Genomic DNA, 8,290 nt, shown 5'->3' with positions numbered 1-8,290 from the left:
CATTGTGTGCTTACTGTACTGTATACAGGGCCCTGTGCTAAGACTAAGGATACAAAGATGAAAAACAGTATGGAATCCCTTGCCTTCATGCAGCGTAGCCTAACAGATGGCATCTATCATGCACATAAATATGGTACTAGGAGAAATGGGAGCTAAGGGGCAAAGGAGGAATCCATGCAGAGCACACCAGGAAAATCTGAGATAGCTGCCAAAGGCCGATTGGTGAGAGGGAAGAAGAAGGAGGAAGAGAGGGATTTCAGTAGACAAACATGAGGAGAGAATGCGTTCCAGGTATGGAGACATTGGAGGCAGGAGAAGGCACAATGGCACCAGGAAGCAACTTAGGAGTCCAGTAGTCCAATATGACTAGTGTCGAGTATATGTGGAGCTGTCATATAAAGTAATGCTGGAAAGTTAAGTTGGAACCAGACCATGAAGACCTTGAATGCCGAGCAAAGGGGGTCATAGTTTGCCCAGCAGACAATAGGGAGACACTGAAAGCTTTTGGACTGGGTGGTGATATAGGAAGCACAACGAGAATATTCTGGCAGATATGTGAAAGATTAATTGGATAAGTCTTCTAACTCAGTTTCACCAACTCAGGCTCTTTTTTGTAGCACATTTACTTATTGTTTTGACTAATTCCAAATAGCCTCAAAGCTCCAGATGAAAACCCATGAGGCAGACATTCAGCCCAAGCCCACCCTTGTAAATAGGTTTCATTTCTCAGTGCCTTGGCCCAGCAGGTAAGTCCTTTGGGAAGGTGGTGCAGGGGCAATAGGAGCAGCGTAATGACCCGTCCAGGGGTCAGCAGAACATGAAATCTGCACGATGTTGGTATTTTGTTGTTTGCATTATACCCAAACAACGTCTCAGTTGAGGTTACCATAATGGAAGAACTAATCTTCCTAATGTACTATTCTGACCATCACTCTCCTGCTCAAAACTCTTTGGTGGCTCCCCATTGTCTTCAGGTAATGAAGCTTCTCAGTGGGTTCTTGGAGGCCCTTCCTGATGTGACTCCCAGCTACTTCTCCAGACTCCTTTCATAGTCATTCCCTTCACATACTACATCCCACTCAGACTGGACTGTTAGTTACTCCCTGATCTCTTCCTGTCCTCTCCTGCCTCTATGTCTTCACTTGGGCTGCTCCCTCCTCTCACGCCTAGAAGGCACTTCCTCCTCATGTCTACCTGTTGAAATTTTTCTCTTCCTTAAGGCATCTCAAATGTCACATCCATGATGCCTCCCCGACCTGATTTGGATTCCCACTTCTCCAGTCCCAGCAAGCACCATCACTGCCGAAGCTGGAAACGATCTCTTCTTGAGATTTCCCCAGGGAAATCTGCCTGCCCTGTTCTCTCCTCTGCCATTATCACTTCCTCTTTTATATCCTATTGTTTGCCTATGCGTTGCATTCTTCCGCATCATCAGTAAAATGTAAGCTTCTTGAGGGCAGGGACTGTGTGATTTTTCTCTATACTTGTATCACTTGGTGGGGCTCCATAGAGACCCCTGACCATAATAGGCCTTTAATAGATGTTTATTAAATTAAATTGGACTGTAGGTGAAGGATCTTTAGTTCCCCATTTGTAAGATTTCACATTCTAAGGGTGCTTTGAATATAGCACATGGAACTTCAGAGTGGAAGGGATCCTAGAAACCCTCCCATTTTACAGGTGAAGAAACTCAGACCCCAGGGATGGTAAATGGCAGAGCCAGAATTCACACTGAAATCTGCTGACTCCGTGTTCTCTCCACTCTGGCTGCCATTGTCCAGCGAGTGAAATGCCCAGTGTGGCTATAGTAGAAAAAGCCCTGGGTATAGGGGCAGCAGACCCTGTGGCCCAGCTTTGAAACTAAGAACATGTGTAAACATATCAACAAATCAATCAACGTTAAGTACCTACTATGTACTAGCCACTCTGCCAAGGGCTGGGACTGTAAAAATAAGCAAAAGATAGTCCCTTCCCTCCAGGAAATCACACCCTAATGGATCTAATTTAATATCCTTTCTCTGGCCTCAGTTTCCTTGGTTGTAAAATGAGGGAATTAAAGGACTTGTTCTGTGGAGTTTAGATTCAAAGGGCCACACTTGAGGACCTAGAGGGCCACATGTGGCCTGGAGGCTGCAGGTTCCTCTCCCTTGGACTAGATGATCTGAGGGCCCTTATACATCGTTCTAGGATCTATGATCCTCTGATCCTGAAAGAACCCCTGAGAACCATTGATTCACAAAGTATAGTCTTGGAATATACCTTCCCCTGTATCAGGAGACTGAGACACTGTAGGGTCAGAGTACAAAAATCTTGCACCAGTGGTGGTTTTGGACAACTCCTTGGTGCTTTCCACTGATGAAGAGTGTGGCTGGTCTCCATTGGCAGTACTGCAGCAAGCCAGGATCATAGATTTCAAGCTGGAAGGAAGCATAAATTTCCATCTTTAAAGGACCATCTAGTCTCCCACCCCCTCATTTTATAGAAGAAACATCTGAGGCCCAGAGAAAGAAAGGGACTTGCCAAAAGGAACAGGGAGGGTAAGGAGAGTTCTTACAGATGAAGGGAGCATTTGGTGAGAGCCCATGGATTTGGAGGAAAGGAAGGGGAGAAGCCAGTACAGGCTTCAATACATACCTTCAAGACATCTCCTTTTACATGATACAACTGCGCCTAACCTCCAACTTTATGATGGCACTTTTGGGAAAAGAAATAAGTATAATTCAGTAATTCAATTCATCTGGAAAGAAGAGCATTGGACTTTGAATCAAGAGGACCTGGTTTCCACTAGGACTCTGTCCTTTACTAGCTTGTGACCTTGGGTGAGTCTCCTTTCCTCTTTTGGGGCCTCGGTTCTTCAGGTGTAAAATGGAGCAGAGTTGGGCTGATCGTTAAAGCCTCTTCCCGTTCTAAATCCTGTGCCTTTCTCCCATGTCCTCTGACTCCAAATCCTTTATTCTTTGTACTTTGCTCACTGAGAAAATTCTGGGGAGATCTCCCCCTTTTTACCCCTAGATACCCCTACGTGGCACAATGAAAAGGCTGCTGCACTAAGAAGTCGGAGGACCCAAGTTCAAAATCCCAGCTCTGTCATCTACTCTGTGTGTGACAGTTGAGTTGGACACCTCGCCTCAATGGTCCCCCCTGCCCTCTTGAAAAGGAGGGAGTTGGACCAAATGACTTGTGAGGCTCTTTCCAGTTCTATAATCTTTTATCCTATGGCCCTTTTTCCTAGTGGAAGCCCTTAGGTTGGGAAAGCCAGGTACAGTGGGTACTTTTAACATGACACTAGTGGCTTTGGCAAAAGGTCCTAGGTGAGGACAGATCAGTTTTTGCTTCCTTATTCCTGCTCTACCCAACCTCCCTTCCCATCCCCCTCTAAAGAGCAGGGATCTTTTACAGTAGCCACATAATCTCAAGGTGAAACAGCAGCCAAGCAGGACTCTTCAGAGCTCACTAGGCAGCCCTGCCCTGGTAAGGCCTCTTCAGCAGTGACTTGTCCCTATCATTTCCTGAAGACTGGAACAGGAACAAACAGTGAAAACTAAATTCAGTTTTGGTTTTGGAAGTCCATAAGTAGGGTGGTCCTGGTGACTTGGTTAGAAAGCTTTAGCCAGAAGCTGCAGAGAGGCTGCCCTTCTCATTCATCAGTTCAGTAGTCAACAGGCTGTATATAGAGAGGTTAAGTATGAGAGCTGCCCAAGTGGAATGGTCAGCCTCTAGAAGGATGGGATCCCTATCATTGGAACACTGCCAGCAGACGCTGGATTTGGTGGGTGGGATTCTTGTTTTAGTATAGATTGGGCCAGGTGACTAGAGGTCCTTACAGTTTTGTGATTCTATGAAGATCTTCTTTGCCCTCATTGGACTCATAATGCAAAGAGCACTGAATCTGAAGTCAGAGGAACTAGTTCAAATCCAGGCAAGCCACTTAACCACTCTGGACTTCACTGGTTCCTCTCAAAAATAAGGGAGTTGGACTAGATTGAGTGTTCTTGAACTTTTTTGTGTCATGGACCCCTTCTGGAAGGCTGGGAAAGCCTATAGACCCCTTTTCAGAATAAAATTTTTAAATACACAGAACAAAATATACAGGATTACAGAGGAAACCAATTTATTAAAATAAACTTGTATTTTTTTCCTATCCAAGTTCATGGACCCCTTGAAATCTATCAGTGGACCCCTTGGGGGTTTGATAGAGGTGTGTGGATCCCAGGTTAAGAACTTTTGTACAAGATGGTCTCTAAGATCCCATGAGATGCAAACACAAGATATATTTATAAAATATGACATTATATAATTATAGTAGAGAAATACAGAACATGTGCTATATGAGGTTCAAACAGACTAAAAATGATCAGATGCTTGGCACTGGGAAATTCAGATGCTACCACAGAAAACCTAGATGTGACAGTGCCAGCGTGGTAATTTTCCTTTAGGGAAATGGTAGAACTGGTCCACAACCTCATCAGCAAATCCAAAGGCACACTGATTCTAATTCTGGCAACCTGCACGTGTAATGGGGGAAGATTCAGTGGTGAACTGGCAGGGAGTTTCCCTTGGCACAGCATGTCTATTGTGGGGGATGGGTTGGGAAAGGACTGGCTCTGCCACGATAATGGTCTCAACCAGATTGCTAGGAGGGTGTTTAACCTATTTAGAAGAACAAAACAGGTTGAGGTGTCCTCGTTGACATACTAACACTAGATGAAGCAAATTCCAAATCTTTGCTCCCCTCTTTTCAGCAGATGCCCCAAACATCTCTACTGTGGGCAAGCCTATGTAACACAATTAGAGTCCCTATAAATAATATTGGCTACACACACACACACACACACACACACACACACACACACACACACACACACACACACAGAGAGAGAGTTAATCTGAAGGCCTGTCAATGAGGTCTGACAGAACTAATTTCATTGCCTACTTTTGTGGTGAGGCATACTTATAGCTATGTTATATGAGTAATTACCGGGTATCAGTCCAGGGAAGGTCTCCAATAGATGGACTCGGTTCAAGTTTGGGTACTGATCTGTAATAATCATTTCTTTGTTTTATTGTCTCCACGTTGGAAAAGCAGAATTTGACTTGAGTTACTAAGGATACCCAGCCTTTCAAAGCCCTAAACACATAATGCGTTTATTAGCAGCATGTAAGGAACCAGCACCTACTTCCTGCCTTTCCTTCCTCAGTGCTGCCCTCAGGCTAGCTTCCAAGCCATTCCCATGGTGCATGTATCAACCCCCTGCCTATTTCCCCAGCATCCTTAAGTAACCCCTTGGAATTGTACTCCTCCATTCCCTTTGGGAATTGCTTCTGCAATGGTGAAAGGTGGGTAAAAGATTTTCCCAGGCAAGCTTCCATACCAGCTTCTGCCTTCTCTAGTACTTGTGGAGATATCCCACAGCGATGGGAGCTTCTGACAAGTCTTTCAATAGAGCAGAAGTTATGTTAGTAATTGTTTAGACATTTCTAGCTAAGAATCACAGGTTAGAGTTGGAAGGTACTTAAAGATCATCCAGTCTAAACCAACCCCCCAAAGTCACCCCCATCTCCACACATCACATACACTCATAATGCCAGCCCTGAATCTATCCCTTTGGAAGGTGAGAGGTTGACTAGGAAGCTTGGGAAGAGAGGGCTGGTGACTGTGAAGACAGAGGTCCTCATTGTACCTTCCAGTGAGATCAAAGAGTCGAGTTGGTGCATTGCTTGACTGAGTTTGGAGCAGGAAATCCTCAGCTGCCCGTGACTTAAGACAGTGAACTGGGGTGGGTTGTTAGTCTGAATGCTAATGCTCCCTTAGTGCAGAGTAGGCCAGCATGGTGTGAGCACTGATGAAAAGGTGCTGAGATCGTCTTCTGTCTCTCACAATATATCGGAAGCACGGGGTTCTGGGTTTCTTCTTGCCTAGGCTGTACCAGTTAGCCTTTGACAAGGTAGGGAACCAAGACTTTCACCTTTCACCAATTTCTAAACTTTCACTGAACTCTAAACTCCAACCCTGAGTTTGAAACCTTTCTGGCTTCTGAGTCAGCCTGACTCCCTTGACTCAGAGATTGGCAGTACCCAGTCCTCTATTACCTGCCCTTTTTCTGCCATTGGCATCAAAATTAGGTACTGCATCTACCCTCACTTCTACCTTTTCCTTCTCATCTCTTTCTACTATGTATCATAGATTATGAGGGGAGTTTTCCTGAGGTTTGTTTAGAAGAAAAAAAATACAAATTCAGAAATAACCCATGAAGAAGAGGCCACTAAAAGTGAATATTAAAAAAAAAATTATCCTCCCAGACTGTGTGTTGCCTGAACTTTTAGAAATGGAAATAGCATTTTATGTTTTTTAATTATAATTTTCAACATTTATTTTTATTAAGATTTTGAGTTCTAATTTTTCCCCCTCCCCAAGACAGCAAACAATCTGATATAAGATATGCTTGGGAAATTGGATAAAACATATTTTTGCACTGGTCATGTCGTGAAAGAAGGGACAGACAAAAGGAAAAAACCACACACATACATACACAAACACACACAAACATGCACAAACACACAAACATGCACAAACCCCCAAAAGTGAAGACAGTGCACTTCGATCTGCATTCACACTCCAGAGTTGTCTCTTTCTCTTTCTATTTACTTCACTCAGGATCAGTTCATGTAAGTCTCTCCAGGTTTTTCTGAAATCCACCTGCTCATCACTTCTTATAGTACAACAGCACTCCATTACATTCCTATACCACAACTTGTTCGGCCATTCTCCAATGGGTACCCAAACTTTCTAAGTTATTTCATCAAATCAGACTTTCTCAGAATGAGTTCAGTCCACAGCTCACCTCTTCTAGTCTGGGAACCTCACATCATAGTCTAGATCCCTCATAGTCCCAGAAGAGAACAGCTGCTCCCTCCAGATCCTCCCTTTCAGTTTCAGACTGACTAATCTGGGTATGCCAGATGATTCTCATTGAACCTTTCTACAATTCCAGGTTCCTCCTCGTCATTCTGATCGATTAGGCAGGCCCCTAATTACCAGTGGGCTTTTAGAATTCTACTCCAACGACCAAGTAATCACTCTGTTAACTCCATGTCCCCACCCTCTCCACCAGAAGTAGGGAGCTCTCATCTTAGAAAGCACTTCCAAGAGCAGCCCATCTATCCCAGAAATGCCCAGGTTATCACTAGAATAATATTGAATCCTACCCAATACATACACACAGAGCCCACAATATGGAAAAGTTAGCCATTATCACTTGTCTAGTTTTGAAAAAGTGTGGGGTGTATAAAAAGTGACCATTTCTATTCCACCATGTCTGACTCTTCATGACTCCATGGACCTTACTGTCCATGGGGTTTTCTTGGCAAAGATACTGGAGTGGTTTGCCATTTCCTTCTCAGGGTCACACAGATGGTAAATGTCTGAGGCTGGGTTTAAACTCAGGTCTTCCTGCCTTCAGGTCCAGTACTCTAACCACTGAGCCACTTAGCTACTTCTGTAGTTTCCTTTTGCACTTACAAACAGTGATACCTCCAGATAACAACTTTTTGTAGATTTTTAATGTTAACAAAGAACTTTCCTCACCACAACCTCATGAGTTAGGCAGTGCATTTATTATCAACCCCATCTTACAGATGAGTGACTTGTCTAGTCCAATCATTTTATTTTACAAGAGAAGAAATGGGTACAAGGGGAAGTGAATTGCCCTGTGGCACATAGCAGAGCTGGAATCCAAACCTAGCTCCCAACTCTGTGTTCATTCGGTTCTACTGGCTAGCTCTCCACCAGCTCCATCATCATGGAATCCTAGAGGTATGTGGCACAGGCTAGAGAAGGAAGGGGTGGTTCCTCCTTCCTGCTTTTCTCATCCCAGTGACTGGAGTCTCCTTCCACCTCTTACTCTCATCCCTTTCCTTTCCTCCTCCCCTCTCTTCACTCTCATTGGGTCTTTGGGCTTGGGCTGGAGGTCCATCTCCCTCCTTCTCTGGCTATCATTCTGCTGCTCCAGTGAAGTAGCAGGAAAGGGGATGAGATATCTTACCCAGGGCACCACATGACTGGGGCTGGACCACACCAGTATCAAGACCATGCAACTGAGTATATCTTCTAATACAAAGGAGTAATTGGTCAACAAAACATAATTCCCACACTTTTAGCCTTGGGGCTATAATCCAATCAATCCCTGTCCATTCTAGCTCTTCATCTTTTGCATCTCTCCTCTTCGATCCCAGTACCACCTTCATGGTATAGGTCTTCATTACTACCTAGCTACCTGGACTAATGCAAGCT

This window comes from Notamacropus eugenii, chromosome 1 (genome assembly GCF_028372415.1).
Source record: "Notamacropus eugenii isolate mMacEug1 chromosome 1, mMacEug1.pri_v2, whole genome shotgun sequence".
In the NCBI taxonomy this organism is placed as follows: Eukaryota; Metazoa; Chordata; class Mammalia; order Diprotodontia; family Macropodidae; genus Notamacropus; species Notamacropus eugenii.
This window is presented reverse-complemented; position numbering follows the sequence as displayed.